The 13,436-nt window shown below is 44.7% G+C and overlaps 1 protein-coding gene across 1 annotated transcript in view; it reads left to right on the top strand.

Moving 5' to 3' along the window:
* The window catches only part of MDGA2 (MAM domain containing glycosylphosphatidylinositol anchor 2), a 232,614-nt gene that overhangs the window by 193,278 nt on the left and 25,900 nt on the right, over positions 1–13,436 (top strand). The gene's annotated exons all lie outside the window — the stretch shown is intronic.

The raw sequence follows: 13,436 nt of genomic DNA, 5'->3' as shown, positions 1-13,436 counted from the left end.
ATCAGTTTTTATGCCAGGTCCTGACATTCTGACTTTGGCCTCATGGTATCTAAGTTACTCCAGATACTCCTGCCTTTAACCGGACTCCTTCTTCGGCACGTTGCTAGCTGTGCGCTTCCGAGCAGGCAGTTCATCTGTGTTGGAGGTAATGGGATGCAAACAGCCATACCATTTCACCATCAGTTTTAATACCTAATTTAAATTAACTTTTTAGTTTGATTTATTAAGGAAACAAGGCACATGTGACCCTCCTGCCTGTATCTGCCCATCTCTCTCRAAGTCATCCCCAGTAATTCCTGAACCCAGTTGTTCATTTTGGTCCAACCTGACAGAGGATGACCAATGTCAACGTAGTCTTTCCCTAAGGGGCGAGGAGGAGATGGTCACGGCCTCGTGCTCTGAGCAGTGGCGGCAACGTAACCTGGTGCTTTCGTTGCACGCTTCACGTCAAGAGCGTGTGCTCTCATCCAACACTACCAARACTAAGTCCCACATTGTAACTTCAGCCTGCGCATAATAGTCGCACTTAATTTTCATTTATTCTGTCTCAGCAGAAAAATCTGCAATATGAATTGATTACTGCTGACAAATACAGCRTATCAGTCAAACCTCAGGAACGATGCAGGCGAAAAGGGAGTGAATTGAAGAGCAATTTAGTGAGAGAAATGACTAAAGCTAGAGGAATTTATTTTAGTAAACRAGTGATTTGCTCCTGACTTCATTTAAACACTTGTTGTAGGTAGGGCTGAGACTCCCCTTTGCGGTTTGCCTGTGCCTACGCGGAGGGGTAGCACCGGAGTGCTGCGGAAGTGCAGCCGGAGCCGGAGGCACCGGGGGCTGCACGGCGCGCGTYACCGTCACGGTCCGAGCAAGGACGTGTTCTTCCCTAAATTGTTGACCCAGGCGTGGGCACCCCTGCAACATAAGTTTAGCTCCCGATGAAAAGGGGCTGCCTTTACAGTACGAGCGGCGGAAGAGCAAGAAAGGTGGGATGTGCGTTTTGCTGACTGCTCTTTCATCCTCTTGCTATCTAGTTGTCCGATGAATGCAAACAACAAGGCCTTCTGGATTTTAGTGTTGAGCAGATCCAGAGTTAAAATGAAAAACGTAAGTGCCTAAAAATATCTTTCATTACCCTGCATTTTTTTAATATAAATTCCTGTAATGCAAGAGTAATTGAAAAAAGGTCTGTAAATGACTGCAATGGTTTTGTTGATAGCATTGGTTTCATATGATGTCATGCGGCTGTTCAGAAATATTAAAGGATTTGCAAAAATAAAAAACCAATAGCCAAATAAGGCAATAAAATTGAAGGCGTGCATAGAAATCATGSCACTAAATTATAGCATATATCCTTAGGAAAATGCAAGACAAGTAAGGATTGTGGGTCTAGCATGCAGGACACTTTTCAGCATAATAAAATACAGCATAAATAACTGCAGCTATAACTTAAATATCAGAAAAGGCCTCTGAGTGTTACAGAAAAACCGGTGGAAGCATCCTCTTCAGTGAGGATAACTATCTTCACTTGCAAAGAGAACTACCTGGGCTTGCTTCAGAGCAGAACCGATTCCTAAGAAATGTAATTAAATGGCATATTATATTGCAGTTGCTCTATTAAAATGTGTTCGGGTATCAGGGTAAAAGTTAACGGTAGCGGCAGTCGCTCAAGGCGTAGGTCCSTTACCGCCGGAGCTCGTCCAGGGAGGGTAACACAGCGGGCGCCGCCTCGGAAATAGCTCTCTCTTTGGTAAATCCTTAATTACGATGACTCGTTATTCAGGCAAGCCTGCCGGCTCTGTGCCGAAGGGGACTGAGGAGGAGACGAAACCCGGGAGGAAAGCGCGGTGGTCTTCTGGAGAGGGTCGGCGCTTGGGGATGGGGGAGYGATGGGCAAGGCGCTGCGACTCGGGTGCAGTTTGCACCGAACCCAACGCAGAACAYCGTGTTTCATGGCACACTGTGAAAAAAGTCCAGTTAGCAGTTAGTATATATTATGTGACATTACATTACATATAGAGTTAGTATATAATTTCAAGAAAGAATTTGTTGTAAAAAATGTTTTGCTTTAAAAAAAAAAAAGTGCAGTGCCATTAAAACGGTTTCAGTTATGCGGTGATGTACTGTCTCCATGCATCCAGCTGAGGCCGGGAAGGATATCTTTATATTTAAATAAAGAAAATGTGTAAATTTTAATTGCAGTCTGGAGAAAGGTGATTACCCTTTTTAAAAATTCAATGAGATTGGCAATTCCTTAAACACAGATTTCCTCAAGCTGCTACGTGAGGGAAGGGTGCAACTATCTTAAAACGTATTAGCCAGTATAGACTAAAGAAGCACTTTTTCTCAAACTGCAGTTTGCTGGGATGAGAGCGGTTTGTCCCTAAAGACAACTGTTCCATCCATTCTTTYGGTGTTAGAGAATTCTTTATCCTCTGAGACAGGCATATATTTTAATTGAATACAAACCATATTGCCACTCAGTAGGCAGATCAGTACTGTACAGTAACGCATCTGTGTTTCTGAGCTGATTTAAAGCAACACATTTACATTTTGAGAACTTCACTGAAGATCTAGTGGCCATTTCCTTTCTTCTCATGTGCAGTAATCGCCTTAAGTATTTAAGAAACGGTTTGTTGAAGCGTTCATGTCTTGACAGTTGAGCTATGATTTTGGGGGCAAAAATGCATTCTCACTTAAAAACATCCACAAAATCGGTGTGTTAACTTTTGATGAAGCTGCACGTCGGCATCGTGCACTTGTCGTATTGCATTATTACTTGCTGATGTATTTATGCAGCGACTTGTGAAGGTTGCTTAAAATGCAGCCGTGCTTTTCCAGTTCATTTACCAAGGCAACCTGGCTTGTTTACATTATCGACTAAGTATCGAGGCGCCAGCGTGCCGTGCTTTAAAAGGCTTGGCRTTGTCCTCTTGATTGCAGCTGCATTCATTAATTTGTCACTCCCTAATTAGCTTGTATGGAAAAAAATAGTTGTTCGTAAATAGCTTTTAGAAATYGCACGAGAAGGCATTAGTTCACTAGTGACAAGGATGCACTGCGTGTCACTCTGGATTTAGCCGGAGAAAGCTGTAGCCTTCTGGGATGCGCACYGAAGTCATCGTCGCTGAAATACGGCATGTGTCTTGGGGGAGCTTCTTAATGACGGAAAAATCGCTGTTGTTTTGAGCATCAGCTGTTTAATTTAGGCCGAGGAGCTAAATCTTCGTGTCCCGTTGATGATGGTATCTCTTGTTGCTCTGATGAAACCAGAGGTCTATCTCTTGCAGAGGGACCTGCTGCTTCAYGTGCAAGAGCGCGTGCTGGCTCTTGCCGGTGCCCGGCCGGCCGGGCTGGCGCGGCGTACCTCGAAGCGCGAGCCTGAGCCAGCGCAGTTTCCCTAGTGCGCAAACTTCAAATGGGACGTGTCGCTGAGRAGGAGTGCAAAAAAAATCTCTTAAAACTATCCGTATAATGGATTAAAAATTGAAAAACTGTTGCGTCGATGTGCAAAAAAGCAGCCCTATTCGGGTTAAGAACGGTGCACGTTTTGTCTAATCCCTGAGAAATAAGTGAATCAGTTTGGGAAGCAGCCAATTCTAAAGTCTTAAAATGGATTCTCTCAGTTTATATCATGTTTTAGCCTTAAAGAGTAAGAACAAAATATTTACTTGGATGCGGTGGCATCGCATTCAAGTTTGTGACTGATCTGAGTCCATACATCTGAGAAGTCCACGTTGTGGCCTTTGCTAAAAGCAAAATAATACGGCTATTTTTAGTCTACGGGTGTTTCCACTGTTTCGATTAAACTGTGAAATTGTCCCTGTACTTGAAGGACTCATGATAAAGTCTTTAAATAAGAGAGACACGGTGAGATTTACTAATRACTCCACCAGGCGAGATGCCATCACCCAATTTGTGGGGGCAGAGCAGTGTCCATTTAGCACTGAGGTACGAGAAATGAAAGAGTCTGAATTTATTCTGCTTGGGCAGGAAGAAATTAAACTCTGAGTCTGGCAAGGGCAACAGGGCGATTCTTCATGCAGCTTTAAACCCTTCCTCATCGAGGTGAGTGCTCAGAGCCTTGAGTGCATCATTCTCTTCCAAGATAGCACCTCCCACGCTACGTTTGCTTCAATACACCTTTTTGCAAGGTTGTTTGACCCCAGGAGAAGAGGGCTATCAGCAGTGACGCTGTGATACTTGTTGCTCCCGGTAGAGAAGACCCCTCAAACCATGCTTTTCTTCTGCATCCATGTGTGAAGAGCCCTGGCCCTTGACTGGCTTTCCTGGGCGCTGTGAAGTGTAGATGTTACTCACCACGGCTAAGGCCTCCATCGCTACCCCTGCTGCTTTTTCTGTAATTATTTTCCCTGGAACAGATGGAGCTTCAGCCACGGCCTCTCCAGCAAGGTGCAGAGCCAGAGCCCTGGTAGAAGTGAAGTAAAGCGAAGCCAGATTTCGCCTCTGTCAAAGCGAGGCAGAACTCGCTCTGACGGGTATCAGTCATGCACCTTCTGATGCGACTGCTTGAAAAATGGTTTGTATGTGCCAGGGCAAATGCCTAATAACAAAAGATCATGCTGAAAATCTTCTAGCCCTCCTCTAATGAGGCAAGTGGTTCACACGTAGCTTTACTGGCAGCATGTTGCATCAGGTGCAGTGTAAGTTCTCAGATAAACCTTGCAACGCGCAGAGGAGGAAGGCAGCTGRAGTAGCAGAATGGAGTTCGTGTGTCTGTGCAATAGCCGGATTGGTGTGTGCTTATTTCCTGTGCTTTGTTTTCATTATGGTCTAGCTTTATTTTACCACAAAGAATTCCAGAAGTATTTATGCGAAGAGCTTTTGAAAGTCAGTGAGGCTCTAAAGGCGCCTATAAACTGGTGGAGAGAATGCAAGAGCCGTCTTATGCGGCACACTGGCCTGGGGGATTGGGACTCTGGTCCCCCGAAACACGGCAGGGCTGGATTTCAAGCCAAACATTGGCGTGGTAAAACCKAGGATGGTTAGGACTTCTCGGATGATGATAACGCTGAAGATGATCACTGTGATTTTGGGAGATCAGGGTTGCACATTGCAGCCTTGGATTCATTTTTATCCCTAAGTTGCAAAGGAAGGAAGATGATTCTTTTCTGAACGGTTTTTACACTGGTCTTGTTAGTAGCTCGAATTAAAAAAGAATTTCCAGAGCAAGTAAAGTGCCCACATTTTTATCCAAACTGTGTTTCAAAGAGTTCCAAAATGATAAAGAATGCGGTAAGCTAGGAGAAATAGTTGGTATTAAACATCGACGTGGTGATCAGAAAACATTAACYACACCGTTCAAGTGAGCTTTAACCCTGCATGTGAGCTGGAACAGATTTTTTTGTACAAGGTCACAGAGAAGAAAGCGTCGCTGGGGGTGTTGTGAGAGGGTTTGGGAGCAGACGACTGCCAGGCCGACAGTGTCGATGGAGAACGCAGTCAGCTTCAGATRCAGCCTCCCCTGCGTAGGTCCCTTTTGGCACCCGGAGCAGAGTTAGCAGATGGGTACGACACTTTGCGTTTAGCTGTCGTTAATGGCAGAATGAGAGGTGCTTTTTCGGTTTAAATCGTGGAGTGAGGATGCGTTCAAAATAATCAACAATAAAATTGAAATGTGTGGCACGGGCGGAAGAGCTATTTTATATTGCGGTGTAACTCAGGAGGCTCTAAATCCTCCTGCGTGTAGCGTTTRTGGAAAAAGCAGTGCAGAGAGCATGGAGWGTTTCCATTTCTCAGGGTCGCCGTKCCACACGGYCTGTCATTACTAACTGTCTTGCTCAGCGCTCAYGTCGACGAAGGAATGCAACCTCGTCCCTCTTTCCTTGTGGTCGCTGTGTAGATGTGGTCACCTTCTGCTTGCATCTGAAGGTGCTGAGGTCTGCCAAGATGTCTGCACCTAAGAAATGTTTTTCAATCTCATTAATAGCTCTCTGAAGAATATTCCAGTGTTGAAATATTTCAGCTTTGGGCTTGGCTTCAGCATTATTGGCACAGATTGTTCCAAGTTTTTGTGTTTCAAAGCATCCTCGTACTTGTCCCCTGGTGAGTCTTTGAAGGTGGCCAACACTCCAGTAGCTGGTTTCATTAACTGTTCAGTCATAAAGTGGAGTTCGGTCACAGGAGGGAGTCTGAAGCTCATGAAATAAATTAGCAAGCTCATGCAGCACATCACAYGTCAGGATAAGAACATAAGCGAATTCAGGGGGTTCTGCTAAAAGGCCATCAAGCCCTTTATGCTGAGTTTCCTTGACATTTCTTAATATGTTTTCAAAGTGCATCCAGGTGGTCCCAAATGTCACTCAGCTTCTCGACTCCTGAAAGCATCATCCACCCGGAGCGGACCCACAGCTCCCACAGAGGAGTTTTGGACACTGCCTTAAAGCCCGTGCTTCACTGAGCGCACGCTCAGGTTTGCCCGGGGGCCTGTAAATAATTTTGTGCTCTTCTGTAGCAGCTCTGAAGGGGCTGGCAGCAGTGGCCTCATCTGCAGCTCCAAATGCAGGTCCGTGGTTGGGGGAGTGCCAGGGAATATTAGACTATTTCAGATGCAATCTGGCCATCCCGWGGGGGTCTTTCCCTTGCAACATTTGACTAAAGACAAATTCAGGTAGAGGTTTTCTTTTCCCCTAAATGATAGCTGATTTTATGTTCTGACCACGAGGTTTGGAGCTGCCTGCTGCTTCATTGCCACGCCAAGGGAGGCCAGCGTGACCCGTGCTCTCGCTGGCCAGTGGTGGCCCCCCACTCGCTGGGGACAAGGACCACAGCCTGGCCATGCACGGCAGCACCCCGGGCTCCACGGCCGAGAAAAGGAGCAGATTTGCRTTACAGAAGTTACCCACAAAGAGACGACTGGTACCTGTAAAGCAGAAAGTAACTGGTTGGCAGAAGGATTCAATTCCCAACTTTGCCTGGGTTTGTAGGCTGCAGCTCCGGTCGATCGATGGTGAGAAAGKGTCTTCCAACGGGCCGAGGCAGATAACTGGTCTGCGCTGTGGTTTTCCTTCTGGTCGTGATTTGGCTTCATCATGTTTTTAAATTCTTTTTTCAGTGAGCAGCCTGCAGGTTCAAGCATATTCACATACCTGTTACGTGCTTGCAAAAGGGATTTCTGTGAAGGCTGCGTATTCMCTGGCTGCAAAACGGAGCATGTGATATTCTGCCCGTGCCATAGCGCAGTTTTAACATGCATACCTGTTCAGTAATGGATCACGTAAAGATTTTTATAATCATTCATTTGTATATTAAAAAAAACACTAAAAAAAAAAAAGAGGAGGCAGTGTATTTCATCTTTCAGTTAACAAGTTTTTAGCATATACCTGCACTGTATTTTGATTTTACTCTGAGAAAAATGACATCTACCCTTTCCTGGGTTAGCATTTCCTGCCCTGCTTTTAAAACTTTAGACATATATTTAAAGAGGATTTGATTGTTAGATCATCTAGTTTTCAGCTTTTGCACACTGGCTTTTCTTAAATTGCTCCCATTTCTCTTTTTTTTTTTTCTAAATAGCTGGCATTAAATTTGGATCATGGACAGATGTTTCTGGCATTTGAACCACTCATGCATTAGCTTGTAACCCATAAAACCTGCTTTTATAACAGTCTGCCTCTTTGGACTCCAAGCTCATAATTACTAAAGACTCCGGGACTTTTAGTTTCTTTCAAAAAAAGAAAGAAGACAATAATTCTTGATGCTTTTCCGTGTACCAAATAAAACCAATCACACCAAGCTGCAAACACAAAATAAGTAAAATGAATGGTGGGAGCAAGCACAGAGAATGGACGGTTGTTAATAAAAGCCTCGAAGAAGAAAGTCCCTTATACGCCCGCGGTGGCTCTTGGGGACTGGGCGTCAGCTAATTGCGGAAGGTTGTGCCCACTGTTAAATGTGCTTTGGATACTTTCTAAATTGGAATAAACTGGCACCTCTCTCATCTTTAAGCAAGGATTTGCTCTTTTGGGGAAAACAAGAGCAAACAGAAACCTCGTCCCCATTAGGGTAAATGAGTAGAAGAGATGCGGTGCTGCAGTTAGAGGAAGGCAGGCGCTGTGTGCTGGCTGGTGGCGGCGGTGGCACTGGTGGTGTCCGCAGCCGCTCCGGGCGCTTTGGCTCCGCACGGAAACGCAGAGCGGGGGTCAACACTTCCAGCGATTGCCTGTGAACGTGTTAAGAAAGAAAATCGATGTCATCRACAGCAACACTGCGCGATGCATAGTGGAAAACACAGCGATGATGAGCGTGGCAGAGCCTGCATTACAGCCGGCCTTGTTATTTTTGCCTGGATTACAGACATTTGTCACTGCGAGTCGTTTCAGGGCTGTACCCGTCCTTTGAGAGGAAGCTGGCGCAGTAGCCACCTACCTCTTACGGTTTATATTCACAGYGAGATAGCTCTGGTGGTATTGCTGGGCAAACGTCTTCAAGAAATGTAGCCGCTGGGTACCTACAATAGAAATGGGGCAAAATCTGTCCAGGAGTGCTCCCTCGAGGGCATGCGGATAAAAAGTATTTGGCCATGAACTAGCCAGCGCTAGTTTTAAAAAGAAAATCCATTTTTTTAAAGGAAAATAAATTGGCATTGTTATAAATTTGCAAYAAATGACTTTAAATGATGCCACAGATTTTTATAGGGCTATACAACAGATTAATTTACGTTGCATCCAWCTGTCATTAATTAAAGAGATGCTTGTCTGACTTTTTGAGTCAATGAAGAAATTTGTGGTTGAAATCRATAGGCCAAGTACAATGGACTAAGGATGTGTTTATTTTTTTATAAACATAACTGTGCATATAGGCRATCAATATTTAATCATCCCATAGGATTAATTTCTCAAGAAATCTATATGTTTGAGTCTTTTAGAGAATATAGTGTTGGCTGATTTCTCAAGAGCAGGCAGAGAGTGAATACCCTTTTATGGGCAGGAATGAGAAGATAGTTTCAGCCCGTTGCAGTAAAACGTTACCACGCTTTTACAGTGCCCTTTTGCTGATGTCCGGGAAAGGCATTTTGCTTTTCTCTTAGCTTCAGGSAAGACAGATTTCTAAATATACAAAGGTAAGTGGGAAAAAAAGAATAGTCCCTGTGAAGTCTACTGTGCTCTGGATTGACTAAACTTAGATATGATCTGTTAAATTAATTATAGGTTAGACACATGATCAGGATGATAAGTGCTCTCAGAGCTAATATGTTTCTTTCGTCAGTGCTTTACAAGTATTCACTAAGTATTAGAAAACTGCTCTTTCAGCCTGGTCAAAGCAAATTTCCAAAAGTGTATTTTGCCCTTATCTGTGTAAGGAAAATTGTTTTGGTTATAAGAACCTTTCTCCTTCAAAAATTCTTTTTCGAGCAAACCCAGATTCTTAGCGGGTTTGAAGCTCTGGGCACACAAGCTGACACGCAATCGGGTACTTTACAGTCATGATCGCTTATATATTCTCTCTTTGAAGAGTAAATCTCGACTTTTTAATATAAAAAGGCGCAGCCTGAGCATTAGGGATGGGATTTACACCCAAACTCCAGCAGCTGTGTACACCCATTAGCATTGCGTTGGCAGCTATAAGGGAGTAGGCGATGGGAAGTGGGCTCCTTCTCATGCTAGGGAGCTTTTTTACCAAGGAACACCTGGGGATTGCTGTTAGGTTGGGCCAACTTCAGCTGGTGTGAAGCTGCTCGGGGAGTGGGGGAAGGCAGGAGCTGAGTGGGTGCCACCACCATCTCGGTGCTTTCTTGGCAAGCATTGGAGCTCCAAGGGCTGGAGGTGCCTCCAGCGTAGGACCTGGGCTGCAAGGTTCTCCCGTGGTCCCCTGTGAGGAGCTTGAACCACCCTTCTGTGATGAGGGAATCTCTGTGCTGTTTTTCAGAGGGTCTTGGGCATGTCAGCGTGGGTGGCAGGGGCCTCAGCCACRTGCAGACCTTCACGAGTGTCAGGCTGGAAATTCCTGGTGTCTCCAGCCAGCCGAATTGCTCTCCAAATCCATATATGTGTGACCTTTGTTCTTCTCTTTTGCCGTGCCTTGGATTAAAAGGACCTGGTGGTTCATACGGTTGGTAGCTGGTGTGTCCCGTCGGCGAGTCCCCGCGCGGGGCTCCCACAAGCCGCGGGACCCTGGTGCCGGCCGCGATGCTCGCCTTCGGCGTGCAGCAGAGATGCCGGTCATYGTGCGAGCCCCTCGCGGGTGCTTCTGCACGCCTGGCTTCAGGAGGCCACCTCCCGCGACCAATGTCACTGGTGCGCGCGCGACCTCGCCGGGGCTCAGCTGCAGGACAGATGCTTTGTGTCAAACCGAGYGACCCTTCCAGATACCTTTTTTTTTTCTTTCCCCCTCTGGTTTCCATGGTAAAATTGAGGATTAAACTGTGGCTTTTGCTGATGCAATGCGAAAGGATGTGCATTGCTTCCTCGGGGGAAATACCGATATGCAGGGCTGGCTTGCGATGCGTCGTGCTGAAGTGAAAAATCCGACGTTCGGCTTTGAGAGCGAATTCAGTAATGGAGCTTCTTTACTGTCTTTCGCTTGCACGGTGGTAGAAAAGGGTGATAATCCAAAGGAGCAAGCGAATTTGATACGAATTCATGCCTAGTTTTGGAAACTGGAAGGTGAAGCGTTCATTATTAGAAACATTTGCTTAATTTTCTCTTAATTTGCTTAATTTTCTCTTCCCCCCTTGTCCAACTGGTAGGTGTAATAAGAGATATCTTTTTGCCGTAGAACAGTGTAAAGATTCAGAAATACTTCTAAGCAGTGGCTCACTTACTTCAAATAACTGTCCGAAAGTCAGCTGTAGTTCACCCAGCTGGTAACACAATATTGCTATTACAGTATTCACAAAGGTAATGGGCAAACAGCATGATTAAATATATCCCGAGCTGCCTAAAAATCCACCAAGATGTCTGTTGCAGAGAACAATTTGATCTTTTAATGTTGAAAATTAAATAATGTCCTCCAGATTTCTCTATTTCTCTAATTCTTACAATTAGCAAAAGGGACAGGCGCAATCTGGAAACATGAAATTACGTTTAGTAGTATCTAGTTCACTTTTGGGGCATAGCCAATAGTTTTTCTCTTCCTTGGAGACTGCTTGTTAGAATTATGTCTGTGTTCCACCTTGGTAATTTCATTGAGAAAAATAGAATTAAAAATTTAGAAATCCATTGCAAAGAACAAACAGCAGAACAAATAGCAGTAGAAATAAAATCAGGAATTTCTCCTCTTGAGCTATCAGTAGCCTTCATTAGGCCTGTGGAGCAGTTTCTGTTCCAATGTACTGTCATGGCTCAAGTTTTTTAGGAGCTGCTCATGCAAAATAAGAAAAAACAAATAGACCTTAGGTGTCTGTTTGGTTTTTTTGGCCCAAAGAGATGCATATARATTTGTTCCCTGTTTGTGAATTCTGTTAGTTTTTGCCTATCATTTTCATTTTAAAGTGGAGTATGTATTTCTGATAAAGCACTTGGTCTTCGCTGTCGGGCATTTGAGCACGGCCGCGGGGAGCCGTGCTGGACGCGTTGCTGTAGTGCAACGGGATGGTGAGGTGAGGTCAGCCCTTAGCCCACCTCGGCACGCACCGAAATATTTGGTAGAGCAGAGCTTCTCTGGAAGATCTTTTCCCGGTGCAGCGTGTTTCTGTGTGTGAAATTCTATCAGTTTTATCAAACTGTCACTTTGACCAAAAAGTTATCATTAACTTTGATCATTTTTGCATTTTCAGATATCACTGAAGGACATTTTAAAATAGTCATGTTGAGTTTAGAAAAATTAGAAGTCATGTTTAAGAAATATAGAAAAAAAAACGCTTGAATACTTAAAATATTAGATACTTTTATTTGCCTGGCTTTATAATTTGGTAAATTTACAGACATTCACTTATTTTTTTTTCCTGTTTCCAAAAACAGCTGGCATATGCTCTGGCCAAAGGCATGTTTCCAATTACCCCAGCTAGAGCAGGAGCTTTTATCCCAAAGCAGCTTCCCGGTTACCCTGAGCTAGACGTGGAGCACATCTGTCCACGAGACTCCAGTGATAAGATGCATATGAGCCGATTCCCCATGCACCGCTTAAAAAATATAGTCTGAATCTGATCGTAATTATCCTCACTCTCATCTTCTGCGCCGCGCACTCCTTGCTCGGCTCTCAAGGACAACGCAGCCTCCTCAAGCCGGGGTTTATTCATTGCTGGGGAAGCTTCTCTGACAGATTGTGGAGRTGCAGAGTGCGATATGCATTATTCAAAGTACATTAAAGGTCCCAGTGCCCTCTGAGTTTGTTCCTACAATGTTTTTCCACGCTAAATACTCCGGGCATCTCCGTTGTGAGCTCTTGATGCCGGTGAGAATTCAATGGCTGCTTCACCTCGTGCGTCGCAGCAGATGTTTATCCTTGGACCTTCTCACACTTTTCCCGAACGCAGCGTTTTCCGCACGCGGCATTTGGCACTTCTCTCCCGGAGGGTTTGAGTTTTAGCGGTGACCGAAAGGTTCCTCTGAAACGTGAACGGAGCGGTGTGCGTGGTGCAAACGCGCTGGCAGAGCAGGTGACGGCACCAACGACCCTCTGCGCGGCCAAAGCCTCAATGTGCCCTCACGTTCCCTTTGTAAGCCGTGAGATGTCAAAATCACACATTGTGCAAAACCCGGGTGAGTCGGATATCCAGGGCATGTTCTTACTCATCGCTATGTAAAGAACAGGCAAGGAGAAAAGACTGGATTTGTGTTAAGCAAACTCTCCCTTGAGTTTCGTCGTCTGTTTTGTTGGCTCTCGGTACTTATGGAGCGAGAGCTATCGAAGAGCTGACACCTAACAGAATCGGTTAAATTAAATTTTTCATGAGCTCCGCTTGGCTGATCATTGAAAGATACGCTATAAATGCACTTATTTTCCGTATCTTCTTTATCTTTTGTAACTCTGTGTAGTGCAGCATCCTTGGGAAACATTGGCAGAGGACGGCTCCACAGCTCCCAGCTATGTACAGACAAAGAAGGGAGGATTTTTTTAATATTGTGCCTTATAACCTGGGTCATTTTAATGCTCGCAGGAGGGAAAAGATGATTTTGCTTGGGCAGACACTTGGGAAAATCCCTGCACACCGCTGGGCTGCAGCATCACGGGGCTCTTTCTTGTCCCTTTCCCAAYGCTATAAATTTCAGTCTTAGAATCTGTTAATATCACTGGAAACATAGTTGATTTGGTTTAAATGTTGTAGATGTAGGACTAGTTTTCAGCTCTTTTGATGTTACATTTTTATTGTGTCTGCAAATTCAAGTTTTGGAATAAAAGGGTTGCCGATTTTAATAAACATGAAGTTCAGTATTGGTGAACATGGAATAAGTAAGAACTTCAGTGCCCTGACAAGTGTAATAAGCTTGGGAGAACATCTCATTTTAACGGCATTGCGCCTATACAGTTCTCTT

Source organism: Apteryx rowi, unplaced genomic scaffold, assembly GCF_003343035.1.
Source record: "Apteryx rowi isolate R43461 unplaced genomic scaffold, aptRow1 scaffold_13, whole genome shotgun sequence".
NCBI lineage: Eukaryota > Metazoa > Chordata > Aves > Apterygiformes > Apterygidae > Apteryx > Apteryx rowi.
This window is presented reverse-complemented; position numbering and strand designations above follow the sequence as displayed.